The sequence below is a fragment of the Pelophylax lessonae genome, assembly GCF_965119305.1.
Source record: "Pelophylax lessonae genome assembly, chromosome: 13".
NCBI classification, from domain to species: domain Eukaryota; kingdom Metazoa; phylum Chordata; class Amphibia; order Anura; family Ranidae; genus Pelophylax; species Pelophylax lessonae.
In genome coordinates, this window is record NC_138780.1 from 177,123,202 (window position 1) to 177,141,909 (window position 18,708).

The 18,708-nt window shown below is 42.3% G+C and overlaps 1 protein-coding gene across 1 annotated transcript in view; it reads right to left on the minus strand.

Moving 5' to 3' along the window:
* RCOR1 (REST corepressor 1) overlaps positions 1 to 18,708 on the minus strand; it is a gene marked incomplete at its 3' end in the record, with an annotated part of 70,248 nt that overhangs the window by 24,844 nt on the left and 26,696 nt on the right. The window lies entirely within an intron of this gene.

Consider the following 18,708-nt stretch of genomic DNA (forward strand, 5'->3'; position numbering starts at 1 on the left):
GGCAAAAAACTATGCTACATTAAATTATCCACAGGAAATGCTTTAAAAGCCTTTACAGGTCACCAGTTAGAGGGAAACAGGAGGAGATCTGGCACTAGAATTAGTTCGCTCTGACATTTGTGGCGCTACGTCAACGTGTGGTGCATTCACTGTTTGCATACGCGTTCGTGAACGCCGTATGCCTTCGCGTCGGCACGGGAGCATAAAGGGGATAGGAGAGCTTTTTTTTTTATTATGTCATTTAAATTAAATTGAACAACTTTATTGCTAACACCAGCGATAACATCCCTTGACAGCATAGGCAGTGACAACCTGACAGGTTGTCTTTATGGAGAAATCTGGGGTCTATTAGACCCCACAGGGGGACCCCCCCCTCCTCCGGCAGCCCTCCTACACCATCCAGCCCTGGAGGAATCGACAAAGCCCCCCCCCCCCCCACACACGATTGACCGAGCTCCGCACCCCCCCAGGCCCCCCCACACTGCCTGCACACTAGGTCCCAGCCTCAGGTAGACCCAAACAGTCCCCCACGTGGGAGGGAGGGGGTGGGGGGGTCACAACAGGACAGAGGGAAACCCAGGAGTGCGAGGGTCCGACCACCCCAAAATCCGCCAGGGAAGAGGGGGGTGGATGTTTACTCACCATACCAGGAACACAGGCGGGCACCATCAACTGACAAGGACCCTACGCCACCAAAGTGGGGGGGGGGGGGCTGTCGGCCAAATAGGAACGCTGCGACATAAGCCTAGACCCCTGGTGAGACATTTAACTCGTGGGGCCATGTCACGGCCGACCCAGCGCAGAGCTAAGGCCTGCACGCGCTCGCTGGCCAGACTGGGGTGACCACTGGATATAGAGATCCAGCCCATCGCCCAGCCCGGCATAGTTGCTTGAAGATCTTATAGGAAAAAATTCCGGAGAAAAGGCTAGCTAAAAAAAAAAAAAAAAAGGAATAAATAAAAAATATCGACATAAAAAAATACTTTTATGCCAGGACCAAAGATCCCAGCAAGGAACTAGGTCCTTACTCTTGACTAGGCAGATTAAAACTGACATCCTATGCAGGAAAAGAGAGGGTGTATCCTCCGGGACTGCCCATAGGCGTAGCCAGAACTTTTTTTTCTGCCTAGTGTCCTACTCCTGTAGGGGGCAGTATAACCCTACTGATATGGAACAGAGAACTGCGTCCGTCAATGAACGATAGAGAAATTTCATTTGTAAAATAACTTTGCATAATTGCTGATAGCTGAAGTGTTAACAAAAAAAGTTGCAGTAGGTATTGGCATGTACTAAAAAAATAAAATAAAAATCGAACTGTCATTTTTTTTTTTTTTTTAATTTCTTTACACACATTTTTTTTTAATTTCTTTAAATTTGATTAAAGCAATATATACATATATACATACATACATACATACACACACACACACACATATATACATACATACATACACACACGTGCTCTATGTGCAGTCCTCTTGCTATGTGAGAAAACAAAATTCCACTATCAGCATGTGCCTCTAGGGGGCAGTGTGAATTCATTCATGGCTGTAGCAGTACCTCTATAAACCGACACAAGGATTTCAAAGCGGATATATAATCATTGCACCCTCACCCTCTTGAGTTTAAGTGACTGAAATTAAATGCTTCACATCATCCATAGCCACTAATTATATTCCATCTGTTATGTCCTCATTAGCTAATAAAAAGATAAAAGGTCAATACACCATACTCCGTTTTGCAGCTTTTGCTAGATGCTAAAAAAAAAAAAAAAAAAAAAAAAATGAACCCCCTAAAAGGTTCATCTGTTAGGAAGACACTTATGCCGGCCATACATTGTTCAAATTTTGTCAGGTTCCCAATGAATCAGAAGAAATGTACTTAGTGGGTGGCTTTTCTGGCCACCTCCCCCAAAACATCCTAAAGAAAAAAAAAAAAAAAAAACCATAAGGAGCCAGGTGGAAAATTGTTGACTCCACCCAGACAGTGAATTTTGGGTATTCTGACAGTTGCTGGAGCCGGCGGTCAGACTATAACAGCCCAGCAGGGGGAGCCGTCTATCCACACTAATATGCTATTTTTTTTCTACTCTGCCCATCTGAATGAAAAAAATAATTCTTCTAGTGTATGGCGGGCATTAGGGTGGGCAAGCCCTTTGCAACAAAGTACCCAGGACAGAATACAAAAAAAAATTAAAAAAAATATTTCCAAATACTGTAGCTGCGGACATATTAGGACCTGTCCATGGATTCCTTGTAAGGGAAACAGGCAGAGAATCCTTGTGGCTTCACAGTCGCTTTCCTACTGTGCATCCGTAAAGCACGCTGCGCTTTGTGAAGGGACTGGTGGCCGGGGAAGGATGCCGAAATTCCAGGGGACCTCGCTGCACCAAGGTCGCCTGGAAGTGCGGACGGGTACCTGTAAAAAACGGTACCTGCTCCCCCCAAAAGGCAGCGTGGGGGGGGGGGGGGTTTGGAAGCAAATAAGCTGAGCTTTCCCTTTTGGTTCGAGCTCTGCTTTAAGACCAGCAGGGATAGAGCCAGAAAGGTCTCCAAGGACTCGTATTAATGAGATAGGAAGTCAAGAACAGACCAGGAAAAAAAAAAAAGAAACGAAAAAGGGAGGGACAGAAATAAAACACACCCAGCAGCCATACCATTATGACCACCCCCCCCCCCCACCTAAGATTGAGCAGGACCCCTTTAGCCATCAAAACGGCCCGGACCCATCACAGCATGGACTCCACTAGACCCATGAAGGTACGCTGTGGTATCTGGCACCAAGCCGTCAGAAGCAGATCCTTTAAAGAGATTGTGAAGTCTCTCGGTGCTCCTGGCCCCTCCCTCCTGTTGAGTGCCCCCACAGAAATCAGCTTGCTATGGAGGCACCTGAGCCGAGTCACAGATCCCTGTTTCCATTCAGACACAGAGCCGCAACTGGGCCCCGCCCCCTCTCTCCTGACTAGCTGACTGACAGCAGCAGAAGCCAATCGTGCTGCACTGCTGTCTCAGCCAATGAGCAGGGGAGTCCTGGGCAGCTGAGAAACTCCTGCAACAATCGCTGGACAAAGATGGGCTCAGGTAAGTATCAGGGGCGGCTGCTGTACACTTTTTTTTTTTTATATCTTAATGCATAGAATGCATTAAGATAAAAAAGAAACCTTCTGCCTTTACAATCACTAAGTCATCTAAGTCCCCACTAAGCTGGGGGACGAGGCCTCCACGGATCAGACTTGTTTTTCCAAAACGTCCTGCAAATGCTGAATTGGATAGAGATCTGGAGAATATGGAGGCCAAGTCAACACCTCATACTCGTGTGATGCTCATGTGCTTATTGAATAATATGTGTCTTGCGAAAGTATTCGGCCCCCTTGAACTTTGCGACCTTTTGCCACATTTCAGGCTTTAAACATAAAGATATAAAACTAATTTTTTTGTGAAGAATCAACAAGTGGGACACAATTATGAAGTGGAACGAAATGTATTGGATATTTCAAACTTTGTTAAATAAAAAAACTGAAAAGTTGGGCGTGCAAAATTATTCAGCCCCTTTACTTTCAGTGCAGCAAACTCTCTCCAGAAGTTCAGTGAGGATCTCTGAATGATGCAATGTTGACCTAAATGACTAATGATGATAAATAGAATCCACCTGTGTGTAATCAAGTCTCCGTATAAATGCACCTGCACTGTGATAGTCCCAGAGGTCCGTTTAAAGCGCAGAGAGCATCATGAAGAACAAGGAACACACCAGGCAGGTCCGAGATACTGTTGTGGAGAAGTTTAAAGCCGGATTTGGATACAAAAAGATTTCCCAAGTTTTAAACATCCCAAGGAGCACTGTGCAAGCGATGATATTGAAATGGAAGGAGTATCAGACCACTGCAAATCTACGAAGACCTGGCTGTCCCTCTAAACTTTCAGCTCATACAAGGAGAAGACTGATCAGAGATGCAGCCAAGAGGCCCATGATCACTCTGGATGAACTGCAGAGATCTACAGCTGAGGTGGGAGACTCTGTCCATAGGACAACAATCAGTCGTATACTGCACAAATCTGCCCTTTATGGAAGAGTGGCAAGAAGAAAGCCATTTCTTAAAGATATCCATAAAAAAAGTGTCGTTTAAAGTTTGCCACAAGTCACCTGGGAGACACCAAACATGTGGAAGAAGGGGCTCTGGTCAGATGAAACCAAAATCAAAACATTTTGGCAGCAATGCAAAAAGTTATGTTTGGCGTAAAAGCAACACAGCTCATCACCCTGAACACACCATCCCCACTGTCAAACATGGTGGTGGCAGCATCATGGTTTGGGCCTGCTTTTCTTCAGCAGGGACAGGGAAGATGGTTAAAATTGATGGGAAGATGGATGGAGCCAAATACAGGACCATTCTGGAAGAAAACCTGATGGAGTCTGCAAAAGACCTGAGACTGGGACGGAGATTTGTCTTCCAACAAGACAATGATCCAAAACAAAGCAAAATCTACAATGGAATGGTTCACAAATAAACATATCCAGGTGTTAGAATGGCCAAGTCAAAGTCCAGACCTGAATCCAATCGAGAATCTGTGGAAAGAACTGAAAACTGCTGTTCACAAACGCTCTCCATCCACCTGTTTTGCAAGGAGGAATGGGCAAAAATTTCAGTCTCTCGATGTGCAAAACTGATAGAGACATACCCCAAGCGACTTACAGCTGTAATCGCAGCAAAAGGTGGCGCTAAAAAGTATTAACTTAAGGGGGCTGAATAATTTTGCACGCCCAATTTTTCAGTTTTTTATTTGTTAAAAAAGTTTGAAATATCCAATAAATTTCATTCCACTTCATGATTGTGTCCCACTTGTTGTTGATTCTTCACAAAAAATTACAGTTTTATATCTTTATGTTTGAAGCCTGAAATGTGGCAAAAGGTCGCACAGCAGGAATAAGCACAGCCACAACCCAAATCTTCCTGCTGCCTAAAATGCAGCATTTAAGTAAATTATGGAGGGATTTTTTTCCTTGTTGCTGCATGAAATAACCAGGGTATGTATGAATCATCTGTAGTTTTTATACCAAATTGTAATTACTTTAAATTCAGTTGACATTTTGAGTAATGGTAAATGTTATGCCAAAATACATGCAGCTAAGCGCAAATTAAGTATCATCAGTTTTTAAATGTGTTGACTTGTGAAAAGAATCTGTCAAATGACAGAAATGGGACCCACAGGGCAGCGCATCCAATCCCCCCATCCCTCCCACCCAAAAAAAAAAAAGTGCTGTAATGCAGAGCCTGAGAACGTTCTTCATTTAGAAGCATTCCTGCATTTTGCAATTTTGCAAAATGTAAAACAAAACTCAGAATGAGCCCTTAAGCGATGCAAGCTGGGCAAGGAAATGGAAAGAACAGATATCACCCATTATAAAACTCCTAAAAACAGAAATATATTGTGATTTTTGTACATTTTTTTTTATTCTCAATTATAAAATTCTGCATAATATCCTTATGTTGTTCCTGACATCCTACAGCCAGCAGATGGAGCTCTAGCATCCTTTCACATTCTCTCATTTTTTTGCAGCAAGATACGCAGTTTACAGACCTGCATGGAGTCAGCATTACAGCAACTCATCCCCTATCAGGGGGCTTAATACCAGTTTTTAGGCCCAGTTCCCACTAGAGGCAGTGTGGGGGAATCGCACCACATTCCTGTTCAAATCACATGCAATTCTGCAGCAGTGCAATTTGAGCCATTCATTTTGTATAGCTCATATTGCACCCCGTTTGCACCAAAATAGTGCAGGATTTTCTTGTCTTTGCCGCACCAGAATCTGATCACTTGTGTGTTCACACCGATGCGATCCGATTATGCAAATCACATTGCGTTATGCTAACCCATTTCGGTGTGGTAACATACACATCAGCAGTATGAATGGGGTGCGATTTTGATGATGTGCGGAAACCGCACAGAATTCAAATTCAGCACCGCATCAGTGTGATCTGGGCCTTAAATCAGACAAAAAGGAGCAGCAAACCCTTGGGGGGGGGGGGGGGATGGTATAATCAGAGCAGAGAGCGGTGACAGAGTCGCCAGCTCTCTGCCCAGGGAGCTCTGAAAAGCGAGCAATCAGCGGCAGCGGTTCTCAGTCTTACAGCTGGCGGGGGACAGATGCTGCATCCACTTAAGTAGGATTCTAACCTCTTGCAGTTTCTATAAAGCAGAGCTGAAGTGTAAAGGGCCATACACACTATACAATTTTCTTTAGATTTTTTTTCCTTCAGACTTACCAAAACCATATAATATGAGGTCAAACCTAAACACTTTCACTTTGAATGTAATCAGGCAGGCCCTTGCACTACATAGAAAAGTTAAAATCTAAAGGAAATCTGACAACAAAAGTTGTATAGTGTGTATGCAGCTTAAGAAGTAGTGACAGACACAACCAGTTCATGGGCTGACAAGAAGCATATTGATTGGAAGAAGAAAAGAAAGAGGATCTCATCACTATGCTGCTTCTCCTTCACTGTCTGGTCACAGGCTGTGTTGGCAACATGACAACCTGGGCTCAGAGGAAGGGATGAGAATGATACTGGGCATCAACAACCTCGAAGACTAAGGACATCTTGAGGCAGTAAAGGAGTACTGCAGGGGATAGTGCTAAAGCAAGAGCTATTTTTTTTATTTAGTCTTAATAGGCCAGTCGCTTTTACTTTTGGTTGGCGTTATGTTTTAAGGTTTTGAATAGTAGGAATAAACCTTCCTGCGCCTCTACTGGGCAGATTCACCCATTCTGTCCTTGTGGACAATCTTTGGAGTTGACACCAGAACAGGAATGGTGCAGACGTCTTTCAATAACTGTCCAAGAAGATTTCCTTTACTTTGTGGGCTTATAGGCAGGAAACAAAGAGAAATCTCCCCAATGGAGCTGTAAATAATCCTGACATTTTCTAGTAGCATAATAAATGTTACTGTAACAGCAAGTCACATACATAAGCAGGCATAATGTGTACAAAGTGGAAATCTGTTCCTGCAACAACTTGCTAATAAAAAGGGGGGGGGGGGGGGAATATACTTTGGACTTCCTTCTCACTTCCCGTTGTGTCCGCAGGACAAAGTTAAGGAAAATGTCCCCCAAAAGGATACAGACTACCCAAAACTAAAAAGAGGTTTGGCTTTAGATGTTCAAGCTCAAATCTGAAAATTATATAAAAGGAAGAATAAAATCCTAGGTTTAGGACCCTTTCACACTGAGGAAATCGATCGATCGGGCCTGCCTGGTCAGTTTTTCAGGTGGACCCGATCAGACTATCCATTGATCTCTATGGAGCGGTGGATGTCCACAGACATGTGTTTGTTGACCCCCGCCGGCATGTGATCCAATTCTCTGCGTTAGCAGACACAGACCCATCTCAGTGGATTTTTTTCAGATTTTTTTTTACACCGTTTTTCCCTTTTGTACATTTGGAAAAATTTGAGGGAGAGGGGAAAAAAAAAAAAAAAAAGCTAAAAATAAAAAAAGACAGATCTTTGCATTTGTACCAGATGATCCCCCCTCCCCCCACCCGCTAAAAGCAATAGAAACATACCAATAAACCAATAAACATGAGGATGTGCAATGCAAAGTAAAGAGCATTCTGACATGCGCATTGATGCATTTCCATTCATTTCAATAGAAGTTTTTTTTTTTTATGCAAAAAGTGTTTTTCCCAGCAAAAAATTTTTTTTTACCAAGACTGCATAACAGAAATTGTACAAAGTTGATACAGAATTGATCCAAAATCATTTTCCTCTTTAAGACGTGGATTAAACATACACATGCAAAGTTTAACTGGGGAGGGGGGCGGCAAGAAAGTGACAAAGCGATTGTGAATTATCCTCGAGTTTTCATAAGGCTCGTACACACTTGATGAAAATCGGACGAAATATCCTCCGATTTTTCTCTCTCATGCTCAGCGGTCATAACCGTTTTTAGTTGACAGTGCATAAAATGTTCACGAAATTTTTTTTTTTTTGGGACGTTTGTTCCTTGACTTCCGGGTTGTCAGCAACTTCAGATCATGTGCGGTCTTTCGTATCCGATTTTTCGGGGACAAACTGCATACAAATTAAACGAAAATTGGTCGTCTGGGGACGGACGATAAAAATTTTGGTGTTTGTCCCTCTGTTTTTTTTCTGTTGAAAATGTCAGCAATCGGCTGCTGAAAGTTGTGTACACACTAGCCGAAAATCGTACGATTTTACCTCGGACGGGAATTTTCGCTAGATTTTCTACTAGTGTGTACCCCACTTTAGTTTACATACTTCGAGATTACAATCCGAAATGAACAAGTCAATCTGTTTTTTTTCCCCTTTTTAGCTGCCAAGATAATATGCGGAGCCAAGGCAAAGTGACACCCAGCCCGTCCTGGCAGCCTTCTTCCTAGCGAGGCTCTTTTTTAGAAATTAATTCTTTAATGGTTTGAACAAATAGATTGAAAAAAATTTCCTCTGCAGCGCACAGTTCCATTGTTCCAGCAACACTCAGCACAATGAGTTTCCTGAGCCTCACCAACATTTACTTTTTTTTTTTTTATAAGAAACAAAAAGGTCAAGTAAAGTGTCACTTTTGATTTGGCTATTTTTATACAAATAACGTAAATATTCACAAAGCCCCCGGAAAAAAACAAAACAAAAACACATTTATATCACCAAATGAAACTGACCACACTGGAAGTGTTAGGCTAGGGGGGGGGTCACACATGTCCGCTGCAAATTTCCCCTCAGTTTTAAATGTGAATTTCAAAAGATGGTTCTGTTCAGCTGCAACTTAAATGCAAATTTTTAGAGCTGGCGACAACCAGCGTCTTTACCATTAGCTGGTTAATAAAGAGTGGGCCAGGGAAGCCAGCCGCTGCTTCCTTAACCACTTGCCGACCGCCGCACGACTATCTACGTCGGCGGTCAGCCCCTCACAGGCAAACTAACGTAGGGCTACGTTGCTTGCTTGTGAGGGTCTAGGGAGCGAGCGCGCGCCCCCGGAGGCGCGCTCCCACTCCCGCGTGGTCACGGACCCCCCCGCGCGTGTGACCAGCGGACCCGATGTCCGCCGGCCACTCGGCGATCGGCGGGGGAGAGGGAGAATGTCAGGCAGCTTGTGTAAACAAGCTGCCTGTCATTCTCCTCGCTGCAAAGACACTGATCACATGGATCTACTATGTAGATCCGTTGATCAGTGTCCTTACAGCTGAAGCCACAGCCAATCACAGTAGAAAGCACGCCCCTAGGGACACACACAGCCCCTCCCTCCCAAATAAAGTTAACCCCTTCACTACCAGTGTATTTTTACAGTAACAGTGCATATATATAGCACTGATTACTGTAGAAATGTCACTGCTAACCCCAAAAGTGTCAAAAATGTCAGTCAAGGGTCCGATCTGTCCGCCGCAATGTCGCAGTACCGCAAAAAAATCGCAGATCGCCGCCATTACGCGTTAAAAAAAAAAACAACAAAAATGACAAAAATCTTTCCCTTTGTTAGTAAACGCGATAACTTTTGCGCAAACCAATCAAAATACGCTTTTTGCGATTTTTTTTACCAAACATAGGTAGCATAAAACAAATTGGCCGAAAATGTTAAAAAATTTTGATTTTTACATTTTTTTTGGGGGGAATTTCATATAAAAAAATGTGAAAAATATTGTTATTTTTGCAAAATTGACGCTCTTTTTTTGTTTATAGCGCGTGATCAAAAAATCGCACAGGTGATCAAATACCACCAAAAGAAAGCTCTGTTTGTGGGAAAAAAAGGACGCCAAATTCGTTTAGGTACAGCGTCGTACCACCGCGCAATTGTCCATTAAAGTCACGCAGTGCCGAATCGCAAAATACCCCCTGGTCGGAATGGGGGTAAAATCTTCCGGGGCTTAAGTGGTTAAAGGATGACTCGGCTGTCAGTGGGATTTGCCGCTGACAGATATATATATATATATATATAACACTCACCCACCCCAAATCATGGTAAAAATAAAAATAAAAATTGTTAGAAAAAAAAAAAAAGGGAAAGAATTGGGGGTCCCCCCCCCCAATCTATGCCAGGCCTTTTTCAGGTCTGGTACAGGTTTTAATCCCCCCACCCCCTAAAGTGAAAATAAACAAAATTAGACAAGGCCACATTCCCTCAACATATTGCGGGGGGGGGGGGGGGGGGTTTGGGTGCTTGCCCCGGTTGGTGATGCTACCAGGTGGACCCACCCCTTAGCTATTTAAGAACTGTCAGATGGCAGAAGCCTTTAGCAGAGGGCATCGTGATTGACAATCTACATTGGGGGGGGGGGGGGACATTGTTTTTATTTCTTTGACACTGTGCATGAGTAGGGTGGAGGGGGGGGCAGGATTTTCTAGATTCCAATAAGCCCCCTGGCCAGGGCTGTGTGGGGGGGGGGGGGAGAAGAGGCCCTTGTCCCGTTCAACTTAGGAACAAGGTGCTTTTTGGGGCAGCTTGCTTGTCCCCTCCTATTCTGGCCTGCCAGGCTGCATGGTCCGATAAGGGTCTGGTATAGATTAGGATAGATTTGGGGGGGGGGCACGCCATTTTTTTAAAAAATTTTGGCATGGTGTTCCAAACCCGACACGTTTTGTTTTCGGTGTAAATTTGTGGTCAAAACTGATATGCGAGATTCAGATGTGTTCCCATAGAATTCGCATCCGAGCCTCTCCAGTGCTCAGAAAATGCAGAGGACTCTCAATTCACACTGTTGCTGCATCGCAAATTCGTGAACTGGCGAAATAGCGAAGGCTGCCGGTTCAGGTCATGGAAATCAGATACAGTTACAATAACGCATCCAATTCTCATATATGTGAACAAAGCCCTAAAGTGGTTTTATTAGCTGAAGGAAAAAAAAAAAAAAAAAAACTGTACTGCTCCCCCCAAATATTCACTTGAACCCCATCCCGATCCAGGGTGTGCACGGGAGCCACACCAAGTCCTGGCTGTTCCCTATCCCTCCTGTGCTCAATATGCACACAATTCGGCCAGTTTGTTGTAGCTTGGTCCACTTCAAGGCTGTTAGTAATTTTTTGCTGAAGGGATCGCTCAAGCTGGGCACCCAGCCAGACCTAAGCAAGCATGTTTCCTATACTCAATTTTTAAATTTAGAAAAAAAAAAAAAAAAACAACAAGTGAATCCTGCCACTGCTGACCTCCTTCTGAAAATACCACTCCCCTGGCTGTGGGTGAACCAACTGCTACAGACACTGACAGAATGAATATGCAGACTAGGAAGGCTTGCTTGCCTAAGGCTGGTCATACATGTTCAACTTTTGTTGTACAATTTTCTGTCAGACCTACCACAAACCACATAATGTGAGGTCAAAGCTAAACAACACTTTCACTTGTATCTAATTAGGCAGGCCTTCGTACTACATACTTGAAGGTAAATTTCAAGAAAATCTGGCAGAAAACTGAAAGAAAATTGTATCCTGTATGGCCAGCCTTAGAGGCAAAGAAAGTATTTCAGCATCTGACTCCTAAAAGCTGGGCCAGGTCAGCAATTGCTTCCTACACGCTCCTTATTTTCCTCAAACCTACAGGCGACCGGAGCCGATTCAGATGACTGCTCCTCCTTTCTAAACTGCACAAGTGACAGAAGGCAAGGAGTTCAGTGGCTGCATACAGCCCAGTGAAGGAATCCAGGTGACTGTTCTGAATGGCTCATGTGATCACCGAGTCACACAGCGGTGCAGGAACAACAAGCTTCTCCTCCAAGCAATAATTATTGCATAGATAAGCATGGCAAAAATCATTCTGCAGTCATTATCTGGTCTTTTTTTTTTTTTTGCAGACGAGAACAAATCCTTTGTCTTAGGTGTGCAATATTCAGTCACTGGACAAACTGGGGAGATCACGGCAGGTCCCAGCAAAAAGACAATATTCAGTCACTGGACAAACTGGGGAGATCACGGCAGGTCCCAGCAAAGCACACTTTTTTTTTTTAAAGACATCTGCAACTCCATATTTTCTATGCAAAGCAATGACTGATCACAGCATTAATCCATAAACCAGCATTTTTGTTCAGAACTGGGAAATGTGGAAAGCACATTTGCCAAGATGCAGTTTAAAAAAAATCCCCAGAGATAGATAATCTATAATAAATATATATATATATATATATATATATATATATATATATATATATATATATATATATATATATATATATATATATATATATTTTATACACACACATACATATATACATATATATATATATATATATATATATATATATATACACACACACACACACACACACACACACACATTAAGGAAAAAAAGTGTACATATAGGTAGCAGTATAGGGTACATATAGGTAGCAGTATAGGGTACATATAGGTAGCAGTATAGGGTACATATAGGTAGCAGTATAGGGTACGTATAGGTAGCAGTATAGGGTACGTATAGGTAGCAGTATAGGGTTTTTTACACAAACTAGGAATCAAAACAGGAAATATAAAAATAGCTCAGTTCAATAACTGGAAAAAAAAAAAAAAAAAAAATCAATTCCCTCCCAGGTTGTGTCAATAGCAGAGAGATGCTTTATAGAAGGCAGAGCCATCAAGCAGGATGGAGGTCTCCGATTCAGCGACTTCTTACGGCGGTCAGCTTACATAATGTTCTCTCTACTGTATGCAGATCTGATAAAAGTGCTCTTCATAAGGGCCAATAAAAGGCCAAAATGTAATTAGGCACTGAAAACAACAGGGAATAGGTGCCGGTTCACACATATGTCATGTCAGACATCGCATGTGATTCGTACCGCACTGTGCAAATCACATGCCATGTCTGTGCAATGCGAATTCAGCCATACAGATTGCATGGCTGAATTTGCATCGCATTCAGGTCAAAGTCGCACAGGACCCTTTTTTTTGGTCTGCACCAGAATCAGATCGCATGGGTGTTCACATCTATGCGATTAGATTCCTGTATGAACTGGCAGTTCGCACTGCGATATGCGACCTAATGTGGGGGTGGTATTAACTTTGAATGCCCCCCCCAGTTCACATATGGCAGTGACTTGCTGGGGAACGAGCCAGGGTGGGAGCGTGCCTCCGCGGGCGCGCGCTCGCCCGCTATTGGCTCCCAAGCAAGTGACAGGCTAGTGACATACCGGTATGTCACTTTGCCTGGCCGGGGCTGACTGCCGACATATATCATGGTGCAGCGGTCGGCAACCGGTTAAAATCAGTATTTTTCTGCTAGAAAATTACTTATAACCCCAAAACATTATATAACATTTTTTTTTTTTTTAGCAGAGACCCTAGAGAATAAAATGGAGGAGATCATTGCAATACTTTGTAACACCATATTTGCGCAGCGATCTTGCAAAACACAATTTCTTTGGAAACAATACACTTTTGAATAAAAAAATAAGCCCTCACTGTGTTAACAGGCCTTATAGTCACCTGCTCTGTGCAAGGATTTTGCACAGAGCAGCCCCAATCCTCCGCTTCTGGGGGTCTCCCTGTGGCGCTGCTGGCTCCTCCTCTTCATAAGGTGCCCCCCACGGAGAGCCGATTTCCATGGGGGCACCCATGCGGGCGCCTTCCCGAGTCCTGTTGCTGCGTCCATTGACAAAGACAATGAGACTCCGCCCAGCCGCCCACTCCAGTGTCACTGGAAGTGATTGACCGCAGCGGGAGCAACGTCCAATGAGATGAAAGCCAGTGGCTGGCGCTGCCGGGCTCGAGCACGGCGCTCAGATGAATGGGCTCAGGTAAAAAAGAGGGGGGGGGAGGGGGTCGCTGCAACAAAGGTTGTTTTTCACCTTAATGAATAAAATGCATTAAGGTGAAAAACGCTTTACAATCCCTTTGATAAGAATAAATAAAGTTAGCGCATCTCGTGTGGACATTACAGAGAATTCTTTAGGCACAGAATGGGTGCAACGAGTACTGTCTAAAGTGGAACGTAACTATCTGAGCATCACAAACCAGAAACTCTACTTCATTAATTTTTAACATTCAAAGCAAACTTGTGAATCCATCCATGTCTCCATGCTTTTTTGTTCAGAAAACCCCATCCAAGCGTTTCTAGCTGTGGCCATCTTGAGTAAGGGCAGATGATTCATGTAGCATTTACTTCCTGGAATCCATCTGCCCTAGCTCAGGCATGCAGACAGGAGGGCATTCTTAGCTGAGCAAACCTCTCCTCTCCTCCAGATGTAAATAAAAAAATGCCCATGAAGATTCCTGGGGTGTATGACATTTTGTCGTAGGCCAGAAACCAGGAACCGCAGGAAAAAAAAGGAAGCAAGCAAAAAAAAAAAAAAAATAAAAAAAAGGAAGGAGGGAGGTTTAATAGAATATACCTTCCTGCCTACTAACTAATGCTGGCAGGAAAATTATTAAAAATAGTTGCCGATTGAGAGAGTGAAGTTTTGCTTTAGGGCTCTTTCACACAGGAGGACCGTTCAGATCTGCGTCAGTTTTTTGGCGGATCTGAACGGTCCCCCTGTTGGCATTAGATCACTCCCAGTGAAGTATAGGCTTGATGACCTGCCCCGGTTGCACCACAAGTCCCAGCAGGCCTGAACTCTTGCTCAATTCGCTTTCACTCCCCACGCATCCCTATGGGGCGTCGGATGTCAGTGGAGACATGTCTGCTGACATCCGATCTGTCAAATCTGGACAGATGGAAACCCTATTTTCCATCCATCCAGCGGATAGGATCGGATGGGATCCGATGAGAACGGACCGGACCGGCGGTCTGTTCCCATCCGATTCCCCCATAGAGATGTATGGGGAACTGACAGCACACAGAGCAGCTGTCATCCTCCTGCTCAGCGGGGGATCGGCAGATCGATCCCCCGCTGAGATAAACTGAGTCCGTCTGAGGGACGGAGTGTGTGAAAGGGGCCCACACATACTTTTTGAACTGATGAACTGAACGGACCGTATCAGTTTTTCATCCGCTTTTTTTTACATCCACTACCAATGCAAAAACGAATGAAAAAAATAACGGACCGTTTGTCCGTTTACATTCATTTTTCGCCGATCCGTTTTTTTTGACGGATGAAAAATAGGGCTTTCATCCGTTCCAAAAAAAAAAAAAACAGACATTGACGGAAGCGGATGAAAATGGATGATTATCCGTTGTCATTCGTTTTTACATAGAGATGCATTGATGTCCGTTTTTCATCCGTCAACGGATGGATGAAAAACTAACAAAAACGGATCACATGTGTGCAAGGGGCCTTAAGTAGATGGATCCAAGACAGCGCAGTAAAGAAAAAAAAAAAAATAATTATATATATATATATATATATATATATATATATATATATATATATATATATATATATATATATATATATATATATATATATATATATATATATATAAAAATTAATATATATAAAAAAATTAAATATATATAAAAAAATTAAATATATATAAAAAAATTAAATATATATATAAAAATTATATATATATATATATATATATATATATATATATATATATATATATATATATATATATATATATAAAAAAATATATACAAATTATATAATATATAAATAATATATATATAAATAAATATATATATTTTTTTTTTTAAATCACTTACAAAAAGGTGCAAGAGGATATTCCATACAAGAATTTTCATCAACCGTTACAGGTCACACAAAAACAAAACTAGTGTAAAAAAAAAAAAAAAAAAAAAAAAATGCCATTTGAATTTTTATTGAATTAACAGCACAAGGAAGCTAAAAATAATTATTTCATAGAACTTCCAGAGCACAGCAAGCATGTAATTGTATTTCTAAGAGCCGGTATTATCAGGATATTTGTGGGTGTTGAAAGCGTTTTCCTTCGGGAACACATTACATTGCAGAGTTCAGCTATCTCGCTGGCAATGCTGCTGAAAATCTGTGGACTGTCGGTGCTTTTGAAATCTTTTTTTATTGTGAAGGAAATGATGCGTTTCAGTTGTAGTCAAAAGATGCCCCGACAGCCGTAAAGGGCTGCACTGAGAGCACATGGACTCAGAAGAAGTGGCCAAGGAAAATACATTTAAAAAAAATATATATGAATGCATCATCAATAAAAAGGAAAAAAAAAAAAAAAAAAAAAAAAAAGAAGAAGGACTAAGCAAGCAGCCAAGCTGTGTATAGAAATCAGAAAACTCAAGGTCATAAAATCTCTTCTACAATGACAGTCTGGAAAGAGACTTCTGTTAAATACAGGCCATTGTTACTGTAACACTGGAAGTCAGGAAGAATATCAATGATTCTCAGACAGAAAGGAAAAAAAGCATAAAAAAAAAAGTTAGAATGACGCAGGATTCTGATTGCGCATATTTTCAGTCTAACACTCGGCTTGTCACGCTGCAGCCATGCGATGGTATTAAGCAGCAGACGCAATGTATATAGCAGAATCATTACAGGGTCAATGCATTAGTGTCACCCATGTATTCAAATGTGCAGTAATAAAAATGTCAGGTCAGCCTGACGCCTCACAGCGGCAATAAAAGCTTATAAACAGCCTCTGCACAGGTATTGGTAAGCCAGACATGAATGGATCGAAAAGCTGCAAAAAACACCTCCACACACAGGGGACGCAAAAGCCTACTGCATTACACACGGTTTATTAAAAACTTTAATACCCCCTTCCTGCCCAGGCCAATTTTCAGGGCTGTCACACTTTGAATGGCAATTGAGCGGTCATGCAACGCTGGACCCAAATTCATTTCCCCCCCCCCCACACACAAATAGAGCTTACTTTTGGTGGCATTTAATCATCTCTGGGTTTTTTTGCTTAAAAAAAATAAATAAATAAAAAAATAATAAAATAAAATGAAAGTTTTGGGGGAATAAAAAAAAAAAAAGGGTCAGTTTGTCAGAAAATGTAGATAAGGAATCCTCACGCTGTCAGTGTGAGGCGAGGAGAGCCAATAAACATTTCCTTGTTTACATGTGATCAGATGTGATTGGACAAAGCTGATCACATGGGTAATGAGCTGCGTCATTGGCTCTTGACAGAGATCGGGGTCACGCCATGTTCCAGCGACACAGCACACCTGCAATTGGCCACATGCAAGCGCTGTGAGACTGGGGCAACGTCACATAATGAAACATCCCGCCCACCATCATTTGTCTGTACGGCAGGCATTTACGGCATACACGGCAGCTGACAGCGCATCACCAATCGGAGGCAGGAACAGAGGGAACGGGGGTAGCGAGGTGAGGGTGTTCGTTCGCCCCCCCTTTTTTTTTTCTAAGAAGAGGGTGAACACTAGAGCTACTTTCACAATGCTACATTACTAAAATGCAGTAAAAAGCGCACATGCGGTTTTTTCCACGTTTCAGGTGCAACACCAAAAAAATGCAATTGCAAGTGCGTTTTAATGTCATTTTTATTCATTTCAAAAGGGAGGTGCATTTTTGGTGATTTTATTTTTTGTAACCACATCAAAAATACAGCAAACAGGATTTTACAAAATGCAGCATTGCCGCAACTGATCAGTGTGAAAAGTTCCATAGGATTTCATGGGGATGCGTTTTTCTTCCATTTTTTTTTTTTTTTAACACAACACAGAAGAAAAACTGAGCAGTGTGAAAGCAGACTACGTGTTTTTGTTCAGGTCTGTATTTGAAAATAAACAAAAATCACAATATAACCATATATTCCCTTGATGGTAAATGCTGCAAGGCGGCTCAGCTGACATATATGCGTTGTGGGAAACGCTGCGAATCCTGCGCATGTCCTGCATTGAAATTGCAAACGCCAGCAGCAGATGTCAGTGTTCAGTTAAAGATGCCCCCAAACGGCTCGCAAAATGCAGTGCGATTGACAGTCAGATCGCATAGGTGTGAAACCCCATGCAATCCGATTCTAATGCCGCAAAGAAAAGAAAAAAAAAAAAAAGGGAGGGCCCGGCACCTTTTTTTTGTGCAGATGCAGTGTGATTCGAGCCATAAAAACGATTGGCTCAAATCCCACCAGACATCACATATGTGAACTGAGCCTAACCCAGGTTCACACTGGTGTGGGGAATCGCACCATATTCCTGTTCAAATCAAGCAATTCTTTGCAGTGCAGTTTGTGCCCATTTACTTTGTATGGCTGAAAAATCACTGATTTTTTTTTATATATATATATATATATATATATATATATATATATATAAATATATTATATATATAAATATATTATATATATATATATATATATATATATATATATATATATATATATATATATATATATATATATATATATATATATATATATATATATAAAAATAATCACACACATACATAATGTTGCGCCAGAATCACACCCATGCGATCCAATTAAGGCAAATCACACTGCATTTTGCAAGTGGTTTCAGAGTAGCCGTTCTAATAGGAGTGACACAAGTCGCTCCGACTTAGAAAAAGGGTCCTGAGCTACTTTGGGGCGACCCGGAGAGACCTGCATTGACTTCAATGATATGAAGCTCGCACCGCGGCTTCACAGGTCGCCCCGGCAAGTCGGGTCGCGCCTATGTGAACCAGCTCTAATAAAAGTGGTTGTAAACATTAATTAAAAAAACAAAAAGAAACAAACATGTCATACTTACCTGCTCTGTACAATGGTTCTGCACAGAGCAGCCCCAATGCTCTTCTTTTTCCCACCCCCCAGGCACTCCAGGCCTCTCTTCAATCGGGTGCCCCCATGGAAAGCCACTTTCCATGGGGGCACCCAAGCGTGC